The sequence below is a fragment of the Streptopelia decaocto genome (assembly GCF_964273445.1).
Source record: "Streptopelia decaocto genome assembly, chromosome: 12".
Taxonomy (NCBI): domain Eukaryota; kingdom Metazoa; phylum Chordata; class Aves; order Columbiformes; family Columbidae; genus Streptopelia; species Streptopelia decaocto.
In genome coordinates this window covers 14,493,459-14,517,145 of record NC_138667.1, presented here as the reverse complement: position 1 = coordinate 14,517,145, position 23,687 = coordinate 14,493,459, and the positions used below count along the sequence as shown (strand labels likewise).

At 39.4% G+C, this 23,687-nt stretch overlaps 1 protein-coding gene across 1 annotated transcript in view; it reads right to left on the bottom strand.

Moving 5' to 3' along the window:
- TENM2 (teneurin transmembrane protein 2) overlaps nt 1-23,687 on the bottom strand; it is a gene marked incomplete at its 5' end in the record, with an annotated part of 567,758 nt that overhangs the window by 337,882 nt on the left and 206,189 nt on the right. The gene's annotated exons all lie outside the window — the stretch shown is intronic.

The following is a 23,687-nucleotide window of genomic DNA, read 5'->3' as shown; positions in this document are numbered from 1 at the left end:
AGAGTGAAAAGGCAGAAAAGGAGCGCTCGATCAAACTGAGCTTCACACATGACTAAAACTCGCCTGAGAGGCTGCAAGCTCTGGCTAAAGCACCACTAGGCGTAAGTGTAAGAACAGAGAAGAGGGGAGAGTCAATGAAATGTGACAACGTATGTGCATCAAAGACGAGAAAAGAGGGAGAGAACAATGAGAGAGGGATTGAGACAGCAACGAGAGAAAGAATGAGAATGGGAGGAAGAATAAGCATGAAGAAAAGATAGGAGAGTTCTGAAGCAAAGAATTCGCAGAATAAAGCCAAAGTGTCTGGCAGCTTCTGTTTTTATCTCAGTGAGCATGACATACTGCCTCTCTCATTTAGCAACACATTCTTGTCTCTTCCAGGTTTGAAAACTGAGATAATCACAATGTGTGCCTGTTTGCGCCTGACTGGCATACTCGTGTGCAGTATACCTGAGATTCCACCCCCCCAACCATCTTCTAGAGATGCATTTATGTGCAATTAAGTTCATATATTCATTAAGAAAGACACCCTCCCCACCCCCCAAAACCAGGAGCTGCTAATTTATAAATCAATTTACAATATAGTTTAACTGGCAGATGGAATTCTACTTATAACTACTAACAAACTGCCGCTGATAAACAAATGACTGAACAAATGTTTAATGTTGATAACCGAGTTTTCATAGCGACAAAACATATTAGAATTGATAAATCTGTGTTTTAAAAAAGACGTATTACAGACACTTTCTTCCATTTATCTTGTTATTTATACATGAAGTTGCACTAAGTAGTACTAGAAGAAAAAATGTGATCCAGAACTAACAGTTTTGAAGGAATCCATCAGAGACACAATTAGATTTCATTTTTGTTTTTAAAAAGCAATTACAAGCTAAAAACTAAATTTCAAATTTAATTATGAATTCCTACGCATTTAAAAAGGTCCACACACTAAGTCCCCATAGAAGTAGGGCTCTTTTTCATGCTAGAGGGTGGGGGGTTGTTCTTTTGTTTGGTTGGTGTTTTTTTTCCTCACTATATATACCAGTTGTAACATGAGGAAAGCTTCTGTAATTTGCTTTGTTTATACCTTTTACCTTTCGAAGGTAAAGGCAAATAGGCTTTTAGCCAACTGGCAATCAGTCTGCTGGCCAAAAAGCATAATACTTGTCTGCAGAACCAACCCAAGCCCACAATCAGACTTGGCTGTTACTCGGAGATGCAAGGTTAAGAGGGCAGCAGAAATGTAAATGAATCTGAAAATGAATAAATATTTTCTCTTTGCAGCAGCATCCCATTTGGGCCTCCCCTTAGATCCTAGCATCTCAATTCTATTAAGGAAAAGTAAGGACTATGTCAGTGACATAAGATTCTGGCAACCTGGATCTAGATCTCAGCTGTGTAGCATCACACTTCTGTATTAGCTCAGGCAACTCACACAGGGCTACATTTAGGCATCTGTGTCTTATGGTAAACAGCTAGTTTAGAAGAAATGTTCTAGCAGCTCTACACAACTTGCTGCCTTCTTTTGTAAGGATTTCCCAGTTACACAGAGGAGGTTATGAAGATTCACAAATTATTACCACAGAATCAGAGGCCAATTTCAACACTGAGTACTTAGATATCATTATTGTACCACAAATGTTACAAGAATTGATGTTCTTCTATGAATGTTAACCTCCACAATCTCACCACAAACTCCACAATCTCACCACAAAATATTAAGCTTTGGGCAGAAGGAATCCAGTTTTCATGTTTGTAAAGTAAAACTTGAAGAATCATGGCACATCCTGAGTTGGAAGGGACCCACAAGGATCATCAAGTCCAGCTCCTGTCCCTGTACAGGAGACACAGTCCACACCATGTGTCTGAGGACGTTGTCCAGTCTCTTCTTGAACACGGTCAGGTTGGGGCCGTGACACCTCCCTGGGGAGCCTGTTCAGTGTCCAGCATCTCTGGGTGAAGAACCTTTTCCTCATGTCCAACCTAAACCTCCCCTGGCACATCTTCCTGCCGTTCCCTCGGGTGGTATCACTGGTCACCAGAGAGAAGAGATCGGTGCCTGTCCCTCCTTCTCCCCTTGTGAGGAAGCTGTAGACCACAGTGAGGTCTTCCCTCAGTCTCCTCCAGGTATAAAGAATTCTTTATGCCTGCAAGCTGTCCCAAACCCCACACTTACTGCTAAATTTGTGATTGCTTCAGTGTTTCACTTCTTATTTTTTGTCCCCCAGGCATTAGCAATACAATTGTATAAATATGGATCAATTAAAATCAGATTCCCACTAATCTTCTTGAGCAACCTTCATCACATGAGCTTCAGAGTAAAACTTACCATAAGCAGGAAAATATTCATAAGAACACTGGACTTTTAAACCACTCTCCATGTGTGTATCAATATAGCATGAGCCTGACCTAGCAAAAGAGTATTTTGTGTGACGGTTTACATCAAGTATTTCTCCTTGCTCTGTTGGTGTAAGGAATCTAATCGAAGCAGTGCAGCTGCTTTAAATGCCTCCTGTTTTCTCTGCCAGAGATGAAGGAAATAAACAACACCTAAAAATGTGGTGGTACAGGAGGAGAAAGGAGAAACAAAGATGCAGGTGTCCATTTATTGCAAATTTTTCCATAGTATTACTAGTAAATACTCTAATGGAAATGTCTAGCTACCCTTAAAAACGAAAAAAGTCCAAAGCTCCTATAAGAAGCCCACTCTGACTATGCACTTAACATAACAATTAGGGAAGAGACCTTTCCCATTTCATTTTCTATTTTCCCATCCATACTGGTAAACTGCTTTTCTCATGGAAGTCTTGATAAGCAGCATCCAAGTATCTTACAACAGACTAGATTATATTCAGGACATCAACTTTCAAAAAATGCAAACACATATATACATACTCCTAGAAGTGTTTAATCATTCTCACAGGCTTATCTACACATTCACAATGCAATCAAACCCCTGCGTTCACATCCAAGGTCAACAAAAGGCTTGAAAACATCAGTGCGGTTTGTTTTCATGAAAGATACAAGATTATGTGGCCAAAACTAAGCATAAGTTTACACACTATACTAAATAAATCCTTTCCTACAATAACTGACCTAGAGTTGGGACTAAAAACGTTTGGACACTAAACTGCTTGAGTCCTGACGGCTCCAGCAAGCAAAGCAAGTTATTCTCCTATGGAATTAACTTATTCTATAAATCAGTCACATTTCCATAGGACAGGCTAAGTCTTTGACTAGCATGAATGCAAAACCTGTATTTTACTGCTGTTAAATGTGCTTCCACTTAAGCTTCCTCAAGCAGTACTCCAGTAGCATACAGGCACCACACCGTAAAACGTAACAAAATAGCTACACAATTAAATGTACTAGTAATGTCATTTTGTGCAGAGACACAAATAACTGATTTCCAACCCATTTTTCACACTTTCACCATTACAGAGAAAACAACTAATCAGAGCTTCCTCTCAGTCCTACCCGAGGAAGCCAAGTCAAGTTTAATCACAGAAAACCTCTTGATGTCTTACTTTTCTACTCTAGTAGAAATCTGGATCATTCTTCTGTTTGCTTCAGGTCTGGGATTTCATTAGCCTGCACGCAAACACACACTCTATGTCTGTGACACAGAACTTGCATCATAAGAGAACAGTGAAGAGCATTCAGCACATTGCACTGGTTCAATGATGATGAACCCCCCACCCCACAACACCCTGCCAGGAAAATGCATCAACAGGTTTACCTACAACACGGAACGTCATAACAGCAAATTATGAAGAAATAAAGTGGCAAAAGGCTACAAAAGTACTCAGGCGTACCAAAGGGACTACTGCCCAGAAATACCTATTGACTACATATGCTTTGGAGCTAAATAAAAGCCTCTGGCTATGTAAAAAGAGCTAATGACCACTGTCTCTTACCAATATTCTTCTGTATTTTACATCGAGCAAAGACTCCCTTGCCAATTATCTAGTTGGATAGCATGGACAAAGAACTAATTTTTCCAGTCTTTTGTTTCTGTATCAGACATGAAGAAAGACTGTGTCTGAAAGAAGCTTTTTTTCCCCCAGTTATATCAGTTGGCTTGATAAAACATACCACCTTTTCCCCTACAAACCTTGTTTCAATAACACCTTTGGATCTTTCTCTTACACCACAACCATTATAAAAGCAGAACAGCCCTGTGAAGCTCTTCATCCCTCCCCAACCACCATTCCCTAGACTGTGATCTGTTCACCGCTCAGAGGAAAGACTACAGAGGAGCACAAGGGCTAAAACAGACACAGAGCATACAAGAAAATCCCTTGTGTCTTATCTTGTCTACACTTAACTTCCCAGTGTCCAATTTACAACCAGAAATGAAACTGTTATGGTAAAAGAAGTGTCACGATCAGACATAATTTTACTGGTGAGAGGAACAAGTCAAAGACATTGCACAAGCATAAGCTACATGTAACATCCTGGCAGGGTGAAGGAAAACATGGTGCTACTGCTGGCATGAATTATAAAATCACCTAAATAATGCTTTTTGAGCATAACCAAATACATGTGATAGCATCATTATAACTTAAAATTGTTTATGACCTCCATTTGGTCCAAACAGTACAACCTTACTCACTGTATGCATAGCTGAACTAATTCATCTATGACTGCTGGTGTTACATGATAGAATGAATAGCCAACTGTCATACGAAGGAAACAAAGAGAAAAATATTATACCAGCAGAAGCTTCAGCGGAAGCAGCTTGTAACGTGGCTCTGAGTCATACAGATTTCTTAATGGCTACTGAAAATGATCTTTGATTCTTATCATTGTCACCTCAGTAAGTGATAACAACTAATACCTAAGTTTTTACTTGTTGATACAGTTAATTTTTAGCTTCCTCTGTATCGTGTTAATATATTATGAAATTAGTAATTTCATGAATTAACAGAAATCAATATTTTCATAAATTCTGCTTGACAGAAGAACTGAAATACAAGATAATCTAAATACTAATTCCAGAGGACACGTAATTCCCCTCTCCTCAGACTCTATTTATTTGTAAAACCACAGAGGAGCATGCCTTAAAAGGACATTTAAAAATTCAGATTTCTGTTATACCGATTTTTACTGCTGTCTTCCTGGTACATCTCTGTTTAGAATTTTTGCTCCAGCTGTAGCTCTGAATACAGTCACACAAGCTCAGGCCTTCTAAGACAGTCATCAGATCAGTGCGTCAAACAATTCCTGAAGCATCTCCCACAGAAGACTTAGATTTTTTTAAAACAGCAGTACACTGATTACCTTCACCTGTGCCTAAACAGCAGCCAGTTCATGTGAACCACCTGTGCCTCAATTAACATCATGGATAGAAAGATTAACTTACCTACAAGGTACAGGTATGCCTGCCACGATTTCTCCCTGTGCCATGGGCTGAGAGCTCCTCCATGCTCTACAGATAAATTCTGCTTGCAAAGACAAAGGCCAGTTTCCCGGAGAGAGCTGTATGGCTCGTAAAGGGTCTTCACTGCTAGATAATTTAAGTTCTCTACATGAAGTACAAATCTACACTGAGTCAACAGAGTACATAGTTTCACAGAGTGTACAATTTATTTTAGAGTACTGGCAACACACTTAAAAACTGAACAAAGCCTAATTTTACTGCCCAGTCCTCTGAATTAATATGCAGCGTTCCTGCCTTAAGTATACCCTTGAGCATTTGGTACTTCCCTGAGCCACAGCTTTGAAGATGTGTTGGTTTCTTATGCACTAACTTGACCTATATTCAGGCTGACTTCTATTCTGAGATAATTTCTGCTGTGAATTCAATTCCAGATGCTATATACACTGCTTTGCTACATCTATGATACAGATGCTGCAAAGCAGAAGGATGTCAACAAATTAAAAGGCCACTGCTGTCATTCTCTAATGACCGGGGCTTGTCAAAAACCATGCATTTTTATGAGCTAATCTGGGCACAAGTGTATTTCCTTGAAAATATGGAAGCACAGAACTAAGTCTAGAAGCCTCTTTAAATTATATGTTGTCATGCCAGGGTTCAAAGCCCTGATGACTTGTCTGGAGCTGAGCTTGATCGGTGTCTTGTATCAAGGATGCCAAAAACTCTTTCAAATGGGGAAGGCTTCCCTAAGACAGGACAATAAGCCTGTAAGAGATGACCAAAAATGAAGGGGAGGGGGAGTAGGGAAACAACCAGCCAACCAACCCACCCACCCACAAAAACAAAGTTCCAAGATTGAAACATCACTAATATATCTTACATTTGTAGTGCAAAGGTCTCACATGATTAGGTCTTACCCTTCCAGTAACACCTGACAATTCATTAAACGTTTCAAACTGTTTCATGTAATGATCAAGTGAAATAATCACGTACTACAACAGAACATTTATCTCATGAAACAAAATTGTAAGGCTCTCTAAGTCTACCAGGAAAGACCCCTGGAGAATTCCAAAGGCTTCCATTCCTGCAGTTTTATGAGAGACCCACAATGCACAGTTAACTTTACACCAACAGTTACCACATTAGAAATGAGATAAGAAACACAGGAGAGACTGGTATATAAGTAATGCCATAACAACAGTATGTCAAAACAACTGCACAATCCCTACTGGCTGCGTGCATATGTGCAGAGTCCTCCTTATAACATGAGTTGAGAGGTTTTTCTATTAAACATTTTCATGCTGTATCTATACTGTGACTCAAGCAAATGAGAATATAAGAAAAACAGTCGGTGGTTTCAAAATGTCTGGTTTACTACCTGTCTGTTGTGGTTCAGAATACAGAGTAAAATTCCACCAAGGCGGCTTGAGATGGCATATAGGAGTCCACTTAAGACACTTTTCTTGGCACGCCATCAGCTCTCATCAGCCACAGAATATTGGTTTTGATGAGCCTTTGGTATGAACCAGAACAGCTGTACCTGTCTTTACACCGTCACACCACTGACAGAGAATGCACAGAAAAGCAAATGACTACAAAAAAAATCTAGTAACTGTAAAGCACTGATTAGAATATTGAGAACAGCAAGAACTTGACATGATTGACTCTTGAGAACTTTAAGACATAGCATTTTAAGTAAATTGTTAAAAAGTGACAGAAATGTTTAAAAAATTATATGTATATTAAAAGGTTCTATAAAAAGCAAAGATGACATTGCATTAAAAATTATTAAAATGAGAAAAAAAAACCTTAAATGCACATAAATGCACATTTTACTTTTGGTTTTAAGGCAACAGTTTCACAGTTCTGAAATGCAAAGAGATCACATAAATAGCAAGATGTGGATTTTTAGGTATGTTCATTCTCTAAAAAATATCCATAAGTAGTAAGTTGCTGTGTTTAAAAATAAAAAAATAATTAAAAGAATACAGAATATTTTTTCCTGTATATATATTTTTTTTCCTTTAGAATATACAGGTTTTGATTCTTTGGAAACTCAATTGAGACTGTCATTTCTTCCACCTGACCAAAAGCACTGGTGAACTATCTGGCTATTATTTGAAACGTTCTTCAACTTTATGAAGACAGAGATGGAGCAAACACTTTCCAATAAACAGTTTCTGACAAAGTGAAAAAAGTGGTTAACAAAAAACAAGGGTTAACTATTTTTACTTCTAATATTTTTCAGCCAACCAGTGTATTACACCCATTGTCATTTTCTGACATTCTCTGCCCTGCAACAATCACAGAAGCAATTCAAAACTTGACTTATCAGTCAACTATCTTTTACAATAATCAGATTCTTACTTGTGAAATCTGGAATAAAACAGTAGGATTTACGATTCTGAATACCTAAAACCAAGCCTGTGGAAGGCACCAGAAATAGATATGAACTACGCTATACAAGGTGAGGAAGTCACCACACACATTTCCCAAAAAGTACTTGTCCTAATGCACAACACCAAAAGCATGACATTTAAGGGGTGCTATCTTGGGTGGAGGGGGAAAGAGAGAGGTTATGTTATAAATGCACAAGTTGTTCAATAACCTCCATTTCCTCCTTCCCTGAACCTCCTGATTTCTCTTTTAAGGGCTTTTAGAAATACACTTCTTCTCTCTGTGACTCAGTACCCCCGTGTGTGAGCAGAACACAGAGATACCAGCTGATTTGTAAGGGTACTTTGAAACCTGCTGTTGAAGAGATCAGGGAGGGGTATCAACACGTGAAAACAAACAGCTTTTTTTAGCCTTTTTTTCTTCCCAAAATACCCCATTTTTCTCCATTAAAACTGTGCTTATTGACCTCAATGGGAAAACACGTCGACCCCGATGGAATTTTATACAACCTTACTCCTTATTTGTGATAGATTTTTCTGGTGATTAAGGTTTCAAAATAACTATAACAATACAAAGTGACACTATGCTGTTGTGATGGGGTTTTTTTTAGTATAAAGGATATGACTGCAGTTATGCAATGCATAAGTCATAAAGGATGTTTTAAACATTCTGTTGCCCTGCTTATCACTGTAGTGTCACCTAGTTTTTGTCTCAGCTCTAATAGATTTTCTGTTAACCAAGTTCACAGAGCATTAATTGACATTAACCAATACATGTTCACAACAAAGAAAAAAAAAAAAAAAGGCGTGAAGAAACATAAGAGTACTGTCAATTCCATTTTTAAAATGCTTCTCAGTTTGCTAAGGATTAGCCAAAGCCCTTCTACCATTATAGGTCATGTCTGATTCAAGGCCTACGTGGTTGCTGCACATTTCTGGTATTCACCACAATGGAAACATTTATTTATGCTTATCAAAAAGTCCTTTTAAGAGCAATGAAAGGGTGTTATCGAAATACTTTTAACATTTGCTGATGTTTGAAGCTCACAATGCAAAATAAGCGTATACCATAAAGGCACCAGGAAGAAAATGTTAGTCTAGGATATGCCGCCTGATACTAAAGACGTACATGCATTTCTCTTACATACACTATTGAAATAACATCCACGCAAAATCAATTCGCATCTCTGGAGCGAGGTGCCACCCTCGGGTAATTCCGAACGTGAGGAAACGCGCCACCCACCTCAGGACGCACGGAGCAGCGCTGGGAGCCCCGGGCTGCGGGGGAGCCGCACCCGCCCGCCCCAGCCCTCCTTCCCCCTCGATGGCGGGGACACCAGCGACATTAGGGACACGAGGGCCACCGCCGCCCGGCCGCGCTCCGCAGGTGCCTCCCGCGAGGAGGCTCCGCACGGCCGTCCGGGCCCCGCGCGGCGGCAGAACCGTCGTCCCGCACCGCTCGAGGGGCTCCGAGCAGCTCAGGGAACCGGGCAAGCACCGAGCAACCTCTTCGACCAAGACGAAGCACGCCCAGATGCACTGGAAGACTTACCTCTACAGGCGATAACAGAACGACTGAGCCTGCCAAACTAGAGTTACACTAATCGCTAAGTCCATAATGCACGTACAAGTTTTGCTATGATACCCGATATTTACCAAAACAGCGAGTTAAGAAGATGTAGTGCTCAAGCTACTCAGCTACAAGCAATGCTTTGCCTCCCAAACCATTAAAACTGAATTTAACACAGCTGTACAGTGGCATCTATACAGGGGTCTCGGAGGCTGGAGGTTTCACACTAGATTACTTTCAGCTGTAACGCAGCGCTCACTACAACACCGAAACGCTTGTAAAACGGAGTCTCTCCGCACAAAGGTGCTCGACCCAAAAGCTCGCGGTCCACCTGCCCGGCCGTCCCGGGAGCCCCTACAGCCACCACCGTCCGCATCGCCCCGCCCGCCTCAATTCACTGTCTCTTTAAACAGGGAGAGAAGGAAGAAAAAAAATCCTGACTTTTGCTGTGGGTTTTATTCGTTTTGTTTTGGTTTTTTTCCTCTGTTTTTTTTGGGGGGGCTGGTGTGAGTCGGGAGAAGGGGGTTTAGTTTCTTTTCTTTTTAACTCGGACTTGGAGAGGATGCAAGAAAAGCCCCAACCCTCCGCGAGGCGTGAGCAACCGGCCGGAGCGGGGCCGCCCTCCGCTCCCCGCCCCGCAGCGCGGCGGCCCGGCCGCCTTCGCCACCGCCCTCCGGGAGCGACGGCCCCACCTCGACAATACAGCCACCGGGGAAAAGCCCCGCGGGGACCCGGCTCCATTCTGCGGCTGCTGCCGTCGCGGAACAGCCCGTGGGGAGCGGGCGGCGCCCCCCCAACCGCGCCCGCCCCCTCCGGGCCGCCCCGCGCCCCCCATGAGTACACACCTGCGGGCGGGAGCCCCGTGCGCCGCCACTGCCTTTCCCTTCCCCGTCGCCGGCTGCCGCCGCGTCGCGGGGGCGGGAGAAGCGGGGACGTCCCCGCCGCCTCCCCGCACCGCCCGCGGGGCCCAGCCCGGGCGGCGGTTGGGCAGGAGCCGAGGGGCGGCGGCCGCCAGCAGCCTCCTGCCCAGCGGCACCTGCGGAACGGGGGCGGGCGGCGCTGATCCTGCCCAGGTGTCCCTGCCATCGCGGGAGGTGTTTGCTCACGCTCGGGCCAGCGGCCTCACACAGCTGAAGGAAGGAAAGCTAACGGGGGGCAGGTGTCAGAAAGCGCTGCCCCGAGATAACACTCGCCTGAAGGGGGTTTCCAGCACCGAGGTTTTCTTTGGAACGAGAAAAAATGAACAATCCTGTACCGCGAGAAAGTGGTATGAAGATGCCCAAGCACATTCTGGGTGACTGCCTGGCACACTCGTTAGATGGACTCAAGTAACATTTGGGCACCAGGGAACACATTAATACATCTGTGTGACGCTGGGCCTGAAATGCGGAGAAACCGTGTGAACCTTCCAGGATGGCCCTTCCAGGAAAAAGGGAGAGAGAAGAGCAGTATTGGATATAAACCAGAACTGACAATGTCTGAACACAGAAAGAGCTCCAGAAAGAAGAGAGCAGAGCGTTCCTTCAGATACCAGTTGCAGCTGTGATGTGCGAGGAATACCTGAACAGCTCGGCAGCGCTCACTGATCAAAAAGAGATGCCAAAGGGCTAACACTAATGGCAATCCTGTCTAGCCAGAGTCATCAGCATGACAAGGCTGATGCTGTAGGTGCCTGCAGAAACAGATCTTTTATTTTCTTAGAGAGCCAGGTAGAGACTGTGGGCTTTGCTCATGCATAAAAACCAAAATTAGCACAGCTGATAGCTGCTAGTAATGTGAACAATTAAGGTGTATAGTTTTCACCTTAGATTAACAATTTTAAACACAAGATTCCAGTGAGTTTTTAACTGCACTGCTGCTGAATGAAATAAACCCTAATTTATATGAGTCCAATCAGAAATGAAGGCTTTAAGTTATAATAAAAATCAGACCTTACTAAAATTTAGTTGCCCTGTTAGTCACCTAGTTGTAATTCTGCAAAACAAACAAAAAAACCCCACTAAAAAGCACACAAAAAATAGTAGAAAACTGAACAACAGAGGGAGACAGGGGCACACAGAATCAGAACATATTCCAAAGAACAAAGAGCGAACATGGAAATGTTTTGCTCTGCCTACGAAGACCTCACTCAATATTTGAGTCTTTAAGCAAAGCATTTAGAATCTTACCTCAGCGACTTCCCTTATGGCCTCAAAGTACATGGAAGTTATTTCCTCAGTTGTATCTTTAATACTTTTGCATATGCGTATTCTAAACATGCTACATCCATCCACTGTACGCCGATGAGCCTTAGGCATACGGGCCATATGGGGCAGGAATGTGTGAGTGCACATTCACAATGCATCACCTACACGTTCCTAGGAAAGGAGCGTTATTCTAGGCAGTAAAATTAAAAAACAAAACAAAAATCCCCATAACAACCCTTATTGGAAAAGGTAAAATGAGAGCCCCAACTGCCCTTCCACCCCTCAGTCTGTCTGCACAGGTGACAGATGCTGCTGACTCCCACACCACCAGTCATCGAGTGGAATGGGAGGTTGCATTTATTTCATTTATTAAGTGGATAATGACTCCATATGCTGCAGCCAAACAACAGATAAAAATTATAATGTACAGGCCAAATAACTTCCTTGGATTCTAGACACATTACTATGCATAATTCCTTTCTTAATGGCTATAAACAGACCAGAGCAATATACAAAAATAACATTCTACACAGCAGCATGATTACAATCAACTATGTATGACATTCCTGTGCCATTTGGGTTAACTTTCAGGAACATTCTGACATAACTTTGCATTTTTCAGGTCATATCTTGCTTCACTAATATTATTTCAAAGTAGAAAACAACACTTAAGGCCACAACTACTAATACAGTTGTAGGAATGATCCCAAACACATAAAATATTGTTTTATTTGCAACAGGCACCAAAAAAACCCACAGGGCTAGTGCTGAAAAGTTATTTCTGGTGTGATGACTAGAAAATAAAATGTAAACAATAATATCGTTGTTGTTTAGACAAGTCACACTGAACTCCTGGGAGTCAGTGTGTTAGAGCATGCAAAATCCATGACTGAAAGAGAGCTTTGGAGATCAAATCACATCTCAGTTTGTGATTCACTCCTGGAACTTGGGAAAGACAATTATCTTTGATGTGGTCAATTTTTTCTCTTTATGTAAGGGTGGTAATGATACCTCACAGGACCCATTTAAGGGTTTAATAACTGATGTTTACACAAAAATTTGAAGTTGTTAATTATGAATATTTAGCTGTATTAACCTAATACATATGTAAGAAAACAGTATTAATGTATTCCCAAAGATGATTATGATCATAATTATTATTAATGCTGCATGAACAAGTGCAATCGTTCCTCACCAAGGCATGATGTTTGTCTGACATTCCGGGTACCCGACAGCCAAGACACAGCAACTCTGCACGTTGCTCTGGCCAACTTAAAAAGCCGTAACGCATGGAAACTATGCTAGAAAAGAAATGCTGGAAGGAAACTACGCTGGCAAACCCAGTTCTGAAACGCCTTTAAAAGTCCCGTTTACAATCAACCTGAACCAGCACACTTGGTACGGTCTTCCTCAAAATAGGGCAAGGTTTTATTCGAGCAAATATGAATACATTAGGCAAGTGAATAATTGAGAAGACTTTAGAAGGCTCTAGGAAAAGAAAAATCCTGTAAACAAGACTGAGCAACAAGTCTTTGAAAGAATCCTTTTGTTCCCAGCACAATGCTCCCAAAATCTGCTTCTTCAGAACAGTATTCATTTAAGAAGAAAAAAAAAAAGGAAGAGATAGAGAAAGGAAACGCCAAGAAACCACTTTAAGGAAGAGACACTTTAAAATCATTTTCTTATTCTTCAGATTTTTTGTAGCTATGTCTGGAGGTACATTGACCACACTTCTAAGCACTAGAGGTTCTTGGGCTTTACTGTTTGCATGGTTTTCACCCTAACTGAAATAGCATTTCCTAACATGGCCAGCACAATTTTGTAGCCAGCAGAAAACAAACAAACAAAACACACACACACACACAAAACACCAACAAAACCCCACAGCATTTATTGGCCTGCCAGTAGCTAAAGGACAACATATCCTATATGGTCTGTCCTGGTGCTTATGGGCAGCCAAGCGTTACAAACGTCTCTACCTTTTCAGTGCAGCGTGCTGCTCAGAACACACCTAACTCCAGCTGCACTAACAGTGTCAGCTGCGCTCAGGAGTGCGGCGCTCTTCTCAGTTTCAAGTTGGGCAGAACCCCACACATCCATTTCCCAGAGGAGCTGTCAGAAGAGCCAGCCATCTCTCCATCTGTCTATCTGTCCATCTGTCCCTGGGCAGCACCCTCTGCACAGGTGGGAGGAGTGTGAGGAGGAGGCTGCAGCCGAAGGCTGATGAGGGGAGGGTTAGAGACAGGGCAGGGCGGCCGTCCCAGCCCAGCCCAGCCCAGCCGCACAGCAAATAAAACCACATTTCATTGTATTAAGCAGTGTAGAAAAGAATCCTGTTAATACCTAGACTTCTAGCTGCTATAGTGGACTACTTTCAGTATAGCCCTGAGGCTGTGACAATTATTGTGACTTTTACTAAAGATTACGGCCAATCTACCTCTACCCAGAAAAAGCAATGCTCATGGTTCAGCTTGTCACAATCCATTGCAACTATCAACACTTTAAAATTATTATACATTCAAAGTATTTTATGACTCTTAAATAGACACAATAGCAATAATAAAGAAGGAAAAAAATAACTTCTAGTGTCTATAACGAAGAGCAATGGCTTTAGAAACCAAACATTAACATTGGTACATTTCTTACCCCGTCTCTCTGAGACAATTTGCTTCCCTGTCAGTCCTTCCTGGAAATGTTTGGTCAGGAGGGCGAGAAGGGGACACCTGTGAAGGGCACAGGAGAGCCAACCCTGCTGCTGCTTGGGGATGCTCAGGTCTGGGTTGGTTGGTCTTTTTTCCTTTTTCTTTGTTCCTATGTGCCAAAAATCCCAAACCGCTGTATGCTCACTGAAGTCAAGAGGGCTCTAGCAACATACACTAGTTCACAATGCACTCTTATAAGTCGTCTTTTTTTTCTTTCCTCTGATACTGGCACCATTTATCTCGCTGTAACCAAGTCTTTACTAGAGTAAACTTGTTTATAAACTCTCCCCAAAGCCTCAAAACAGTTTCTGCAGCCTGTTACACACATAGCCTATTTCTCAAAGAAAAATCAAAATAACTAGCTTTGAAAAAACCCCAATTTCTAATTAACATGTATGTATTTTGGCTGCAGTCAGTAGTAAGAAACGCAGCTTACTGTAAGGCAAACTACAATTAAACATATTCATGGCATTCAACATATTAAAATTAGATGACAAATCTAAGATAAAAGTGACATTTAAGTGAATGATTTCCACAGTCTATGTCCCCATATGTTCTCAATGTTCAAATGCTGTCTCTCTGAAAATATCATACTGACATGGAAGCCCACAGAGATTCCTTTCAGGGCACTTAAAAGTTTACTATTAATAACTAATGAAATACAGCGACTTATTGCAATGTTTTTATACAATGCTTTTCCTGCTTTGAAATTAAATCCAAAACTACCCCATGAATGAGCAACACAAGATCCTCCCTGAAGGGCTGTAGTGGTGTGGGTGACACATTTCTTGTCTCCCCAGGCGTGGAATATGTCACATCCTCAGTACTTCCAATCTCGCCCGTCTACAAAGCTACTGACTGTTCCCAGAGCAAAATATCTCATATTCACACATGCTTTTTATGTGCTATGAGACTAACAAAAGCAAAGCAAAACAAAAATGCATTTTTCAAGCATACATAAATCAAAACGTGAAAGTAGAAGATATGTATACAAATAAATCCATCTGAAAGAAAAAATTCCAACAGCTCTAACACTGGACTTCTGGTGTGTCTATTAGAAAATACAGCAAAGCAAGCAGTCAATTTAGGTTTCACTGACTTAGCGGCAGCAGCCCCATTGACTTTAATGAGGGCAGGATTTCACTCTGAATTTAATCTGGAAAAAATCGCAGTAGTGTTCTTGCAGGACAGGGCAGGGCAGCCTCTACATGATTGAAAGGGGCACATAAAAGCGTTCCAAGTGTGCCGCTGAGACACACAGGACACGTTTTGACGGAATGAGAATCCAGCACAATGCAGCACTTTATAGTGCATTGAAGGCTTTTTTCCTTTGGTCATTATTAGGATCTATTATTACTGGGTTTTATTACAATTATACATAATTGTAATTGATAACATGTTATTATATCCTCCTCTATGTGAGAAGTAATGAATGTTCTAAATTAAGCAAAGAAACAAACTTGTAGGTGAATGCAGGGCTGTTCACGCTGTGATTTATCGCAGGGAAGTATTTATCACCCTATGGACTGTTTTAAGACAGAAGGCTGGGTGACGTTTCTTATGTTTTTTACCAAAATTAACATTAGAAGCTCAGGTTTTGTTTTTGTTTGAAACACAAAGTAGAGAGGGACCCAACACGTTAAAAAGTAACGAAGTTCTATTTGATTTATTTAGATTTTCAAGAGTAATCATTTAAGTATGTACATTTTCCAGTAGTTTGCAGGTAGTACAGATCTGGGAAAGCTGCAGCATAGGTGCAGCTCACTCAACCATCTGCTGCTTTCCTTAAGTAACCCATTATACAAAAAAATAAATATCTTGTGACAGATTGTTTTGACAGCTAAAAAAGATGTAAATTTTCTGAATGTATTTGACTGAAAGGCAAAAATGTTAGATAGATGTTAATTTAACAGATGTCTAGTTTTGCATCATCAGCCTGAAACAGGCAATTTCAAGCAAGTCTCCTTGCTGTATCACAACACAAAATCCTACGAATTCCATACGGATAAGCCTTCCACAAACTTCAAATGAGCCATTTGCATTCAAAGGGAGGGAAAATTGTTGTGAGAAGATGGTACCACCTGGCTGTAATTCTGATCAAGCAAGTAAACACATCCAGGGATAATAAAACTATCTACATTACGGTCTGGAATAAAATAACATTATTTGAGACTACATGTTAAATGGATTATTTTACATGAGAGAAATAAATTAGATGGTCTCCTAAAACCCCATGCACATTCTTGCAAATCTAATTATCATATGAGTAAATAAGAACCTATCATTTTTTTTTTTAATTTAAGATGTGCAGAGTTTTTGTATATTGAGTATATTGTCATACCCCATATATATCTGCAAAAGAGTTTATTGCTGGTTTCGGATTGGTTGTAGAAGAAACTGAAATAACTATAGCTTAACTGAAGCTGTTGTTGCTAGCACAGTTTCCTACAATCTCAGGAAGCTTTGGGATTCAATCATCATCATCAAAACCATTCCGATGGTTTCACGACTTCAACGGGTTATAAAGAAAGTTTATCAGTGAGAAATTTTTCTAAAAATAGTCCAACGCAGTTGGCTATATCCATTTTGGATTTCACAAGTGTCAAAACTGTTCTGTGCATTTTTCTCTTGAATTTGCATACAGTGTTATTGTTCTCATTTTACAGAAGAGGAAACAGCAAATAAAGAGATTGAATTACGTGGGAGATCAGTAACTACTTACTACTGATTTAGAAAAGATCCTGATCCTAACATTCCACTGATGAGCTTGAAAATCTGCTGCTGAAATATAATGTGTGTTTGCTAATGCTACGTGATCTCTAAATAAAGAGGATCAACCATATTTACTTACTTGATAGGACTATTAGGAGACAAATGTAGTTCATGAAAGGGTACTTAAAATTACACTCTCTGATTTATATGCTTACATAAAGTGCATTTATCTGTTCTAGTTGTGATCTACCTATTGCAGCAAGCCAACGTATTTGTGAAACTGAATCCAGACGTAAAATCTGTGGATTTAAAAATGGAAAACATGCCTCCCCAGGAAAAACATTCAGTTGCTCCAGATTCTTTATCAAGTTTATCACCTTTTACTAAGTAGACGCATTTATTTCATGACCCTGACTAAATTTTAATATTTTATTTTATTTTTTAAAGAAGTGCTTAAGTTGCATCCTTTTGGTTTTCTGTTAAATGGGAATATGTCCCATTTTGTGATTAAGAAATAATATGGCAACACATAATTTCTACAAGCTGAATAATATTAATGATAACTCAAAGATTTCTGGAAAACAAAATTAAACAGTTTATGTCTAAAATTTTTTATTTGGTTTTAACATAAACAGAGTAGAAAAATTCTAAGTACATTCAGATTAGTAAAAAAAAAACTTTCTCAAGAATCAAAACTGAAAAGTTGAGTGAAGGGAATGAAATTTCTTTCCTTGGTGAAACCACACCACAAAGTGACTTAAAAAGCTTTTGAAATGTATGGAAATGCTTTCACAAAGCCTTTTTTTACAACAGAGGAAGGTTAAAAACCCAAGGAGACTATAAGCTAAAAACTCGGAAATACAGTAAATAAAGAACATAAAAGAACCTCTTGGCCTACATATCTTGAATGTGGTATTGCAATACATCAAGCACAAAATGTCGGCTTGTTTTTTTAGTGAATCTTTACAAAAGGAAGGAAAAAAATGGAATAAAATGTGGAGATGAAGTTTTCCCCTAAGTAGTAAATCATCATGGGATAGCAAGAATCTGCTTATGATTAATAGTTATGATCTGGTCATTGTTGCTTTATATACACATCTTTGATTTTTGACCATACTAATTAGGCTGTGTGGAAATACAATCAAATGTTTGAGAAAGATATCAAAGACCTGCAAAACCTCTCATAAATTGATGTTTACGAGCTTGATTCCGCCTGCTTAACTTGTCAAAAATCTTCTTACAAATACTAAAACCCATTATTAATGAAGGTACTCTTTATTATTCTTTTTGCTTTAACTAGTATAATGATTCAACAATACTGACTCTTCATTTTGCTTGATATTCTGCTACACAGAATCAATATAGAACAATAAATCCTTGTAAATGTAGCACATCTCCTCTTGAGTCAGAAAAAAATATTGGGCTTAAATTAAAACAACCCCTCTTGCTCCCGGATTGACACAAATTAAAAGCTGGCACAGAACAAGGGATCAATGGAGGCGTTTCTAGAGACCCTTTGAAGAGCAGATAACAGCAGCGGGGCCGTATCCCCATTGCCCATGGGGGGGTTACTCTTGCATTTTCATTGACATGTCAATTACTTGGAAGGGGAGCAGAAATAAAGCCTAAGGGTGTTGAGTTATAAATTAGGACACTCAAGTTGACGGAGAGATTAGCTCAGTCTTTGAGGAAAGAAAACAGTCCTATAGAATACCCACTATCAACAGATTTTTCTTTGACCTCGGAGCAGTGTTTTAGCACAGATGTTCTCCAAAATATCACACAATTCTTGTCCTAACAGACATGCCGTGCACTGACAAACATGGGGAATTAAAGAAAAATAAAAGACTCCCTCCAAGTTTAAACAAACAAAAAAGTAAACCCTCAACTCAACAAAAACAAAAAAATTCAACACAAGAAAAGCCTCCTGTGTTGTATTTTTCCATATATCTACTAAATTTAACCTAAACACACATAATAAAAAAACGTTCAAGATGCTAAAATGCATTATGTATTCTATCTGTTATTTAGCAATGCCTGACCAACTACAGCCTTAAAAACAAGGAAAAACCTGTAAAGCAAGATTGTTTACCTCAGCCTAGCAGTGTACGCTTTAATATTTCAGTAAAGTTCAGAATTTCTAGTGTGGATGATATGGTAGATTCTAGTTCAAAATTTCTAGTGTAGATGATATGGTAGATTCTAGTTCAGAATTTCTAGTGCAGATGATATGGTAGTGAGGAGAAGTGACTAGAGCAACAAAGTGGAGTTCAGAAAAGTAGGCTGTGGTCTCAAATTTGCTCCAAGTCAGTTGCCTCCCTCTTCCTCAAGGTTCTCGTCTGTAAATGAAGATAAACCTTTCCTATAGAAACACTTTGCAAACAACTGATTACAAGCTGCATACTATAGCTAATGATTATTGTCAACAGCAGCTGCAATCAGAAAAGCAATAATGTATGAAAAACTGCCCTACAAACTATTTGTGCAGCATTTTGATGCTGAAAAAGATGTGCTGATATGGCCCCTGAAGTTCTAAGGAACATCAAGAGACCATAGCGGTGTAAACCAGTCTGTTTCCAATAACGCTGTTAAGCCACGCATGGAAGCTTGCTAAAACACACTCAGTGTTCCATTTGCACAGATTCAATGCAGAGAAATACCATCTCCTAAATAAGCTTCATTTTCCAGAGTTCTCTTCCTGAACTTTCAACTTTTTCCAACATTTTTACTAAGTCCTCACACAGTCTTTATAATCTAAGCACCATGTTTCATGCTTTCATTTTCAATCACATGTTTAAAAAAAACACAGTTGTACTCAGCGACCCACAATTTAGGAATACAGAGTGGCTTTAAAAAGAGCCTAAGACAGAAAGCAAAATAACACAAAAAACCCTGAAATTAAGAGTTCACCAGGACTGAATCTGGGGAACAAACACTTTGCTCTGCAGTACAATGGATAAGATTTTTTAAAGCTGCCACTTGATCAAACAGTTGATAGTCATGGTATGGCAGGTGTTGTTGCCCTACTGATGACTTTATTAAGACACCTGGGACACAGGTGTAAACGCCATGCAGATCTGGTTGCCAGAACCCAAGGAAAAAAAATAGAAGAGGCATCCAGCTTTTATGCTATTTATTTACATTTGTTTTCCACTCAGGTCCTCCAACAAAATAGACTACTCCGTTTCTCTAGCATTTAGGAACCAGATTCTGGATATTATGACAAGCCAATATTGTGGAAATATTGCATCATTTGGAGGAAACATTCTGCTGAGGACAGTTGAAACTTCACTACAAGCCATTTCCACTGAAATGGAAATCAATTTAGTGGAGAGCACAGATGAATTGCTTTTTTCTCTATCCATCTAAAAGCTACATTTTGAACCCCCATTATCTTTAAAATTAAACTGATAGTAAACAGTTATTGAAAAATGTTTATGAATATGAATTAGAAGGCACCCAGATTCCATACAGACTTCTCATTTTCAGAAAGTTGAGCAAAAAGAGCTGCATTATCAAATTCAATAGGATCAAAAAAGCCTAAATCTTCATTCCACCAGCACTTTGTAATATTTTGTTGCATATTTAAAGAGTATACTAGTATTTTATCCTTAACATTATTCTCATACATTTCTTACAGTATAGTTACTTTCCAAATGGGGCTCCAGCTTATATTATTTTAGAGTGAACTTCACAGTGTTGCCAAAGCAAAGAATGAAAACAAGGAATGAAAAATAGCTGGGTTTATTTCCTCCTTCACATTTGTAATTTGGATCCTGACAGAAGCACAATCCTATACGCTGAGCACTAGCTCTGTTTCTAGCTAAAATGCATTTATCCACTCTGTGACAAAATTACTAGCAAGGTAGATTTTGTTTATATAAAATTCATGTCTCCCATAAAAAGAAAATGCAAAATAAACCCCACATAACTTAATAATTAACTATCGTAACAAGAAACTTATCAACATGACATACTTGAACTATAAAACTTCAAAATGGTAGAATTCCTATAGCATTTTGATTATTCCATCCTTAGCTGTACTGTGTGTTCACCTGATTTAGGGTACATATAGTTATCTTTTTTGTAAATAGGAACATTACAGATAGTTTTTCACCTGGAACGTAAAAACAAATCAAACTAATATTACATTCTGTTCTCTCAAATGAATTTCCCAGCATCTGAAGAAGTTTCACAATACCTATATTTTAAGCTTTCTGGATCTTTCCTCACTCTTTATCAATAAAGTCATTTTCCCACCCCCAATTATTGGAGCTTAATTTTGCTTTTTATTTTAATTCACGCAGTTCTGAGAAAAATAAAAGTTAAAGTTACTGTACCTTAACAAATGTACCTAAAGTGGCACTATTTTTGCATGCATGAAAGCTCAAAGCCTCAACAACTCCCATGAGCGATTACTCTTCTAACACTAATTAGATATTTGCTAATTAGTGTCTGATGTGTGAAATGAAAAACATTTTGAAGCTGCAATGGATAGGGTCTATAAAGATAGCAACGCTATCCCAATTCCCTTTTTTCTGTTATCATATTTCATAAATATTAATAAGATCACATGATACTACCCCTTCTACAAAATTATCTTTCTGAAAGAAGTCTATTGTTTGGTATAATAGGGCTGTGTCAATATTTTACATTTAGTGTAAAGCACTCAATGGAGGGAAGTGTTTTCTCTCAATGTTAAAGAGATGTCACATTTCATGCATCATTTTTATGCTGCATTAACTGGTCCCTCTTTATAATAGTTTATCTTTGTTGCACTGAAACGAAGAATGCAAAATAGCACTGAATAATCCTTTACATTTCTGAATAATCTTGCTAAATTTATCTCATTTCAAATGTATGTGCAATAAAATATACATGATAAAGAGGCTTTTTTCTTAAGCAGATATTAAGAACATCAAATTAGTGCCTCTGCTGGTCATTTCCAGGGAAGGCTTTGGAATCTTAGAATAGTTGAAATGTAAGAGTCTCTTGAAAAGTAACTTGTATTTTTATACTGCAGGTTTGAACAACGTCTATCTTTGATCATGCATAGAAAATTGTTCCAAACTTCCAGGGAGAGTTAACAGTGTTGTTTAATGATACAAAACTATTTATCAAAATATTAATATTTAGATCCAAGAATGAGTTTCAAAGAAAAAAAAATCAATAAGGTGGCACAGTTGAATAATTTCAGATGAGGAAGATAATTCTGAACAGGAATACCGAAGTGTTGTTTTGTTGTAACTGCTCACCTGTATTTACTGGCTGTATCACAAATGATATCTAATCACAGGATTGATAATGAAATTTTAAATGGTAGCTAAGCATGAATCGACAAAGGTGACATTGAAACATAATAACGACTAGATTACCCCTTTCCTCAGGATGACATTTTGTGATTATAACAATACTGATCAAGATGATTAAGACAATAATAAAAGGTGAATTCTAAGAACCAGAATAAAACAGACACAGGCAAGATAATATATGGCAAGTGAAGCTACAATTTTGCATTACACTTTTCAGTGAAATTTCTTCTTTTCAGCTTGAAGTTAGGCAGTTCATTAGTCCCAAAGCTGTTTCTGAAATAGATACTGCCTTTTCTACCAATACGCTTTTAATTTTTCACATACTCAACAGAAGAGTAAGTTCATCGCTATCTATTTATCCTGAGGCAGCATTTTATACTTCACATTAGTTTATACCTTTATCTAACTTTCATAATGAAAGTATGACAATATTATTCACACTGATAGGCAGAGGCAAATTCTGATTTCCCCTTAATTTCCTCACTTACTGATGTAAACATATTAATGTCAACTACAATAGCTATGCCCTCTAACTTTACTGATGGTTTCTTCCTTAGCAAACATTATGGGTTATCTTCTCAAACATACTGAAATCTTTGGCCATTTACAACCCTAAAGGTCGCTTTTGTAACAGACAGTGACAAGAGATCCCAAGTAAATCATCCCAGTTCTGATTAAACCTATATACAGTGGCCATCTGAGGTGGACAGAAGTCCAAGACAGAAGACGACTTCTCTGTCTGTGATGACACAGATAAGCAGGAGCCAAACTCAGGAGTTTCAGGGTGGCACGGCAAACCTTCCCCAGCCTTGCCTTAGGGATCCTTCTCCTTCCAAGTCCACGACAGAAGCGACAGGAGTCACCAAAGGCAACTTCATTGCCAAGAGCATCGAGGTCTCCCCTTTGCCAATAAACCCAATGCTCATTAGCCACTTTACTTCTAGGTTCCAGACTTCTTTGGCTGGGGAAGACAGGGTTTGCACTCTCAGCTTCCAATTAACCTGAGCTAAAATTCTTGCAAATAATGAAACTTTGTGAGTTCCGCACATATTAATCTAGTTGTGCTCTGCTGATATTGTGAAGGAGTGAAAAAGCCACTACTAGTTTGCTGCTTTGATCATCAAAATAAATGACTGGTTAGAGCCAAATGTCTCACAAATACAGTATTTATAGTGCATCTATTAGGAAGAAAAAAAGGCAAGAAAATTTAGGTACTTAGACAAATCTCTGAATTGTTAGGGATAAAAGAGGCTAAGAGCCACTCAACTTTAACAAGTTGCCGTGTTCAGAGAAGTACAAACTGATACTAAGCACACCTATAATCCTGGTTTTTACTGCTCTGGGTACAATGAGGGTATTTTTCCAACAGAAACTGATTCTGGTTCAAACACATCACTTCCAAACCTGAAAGGAATCCCTGGGCATTTTG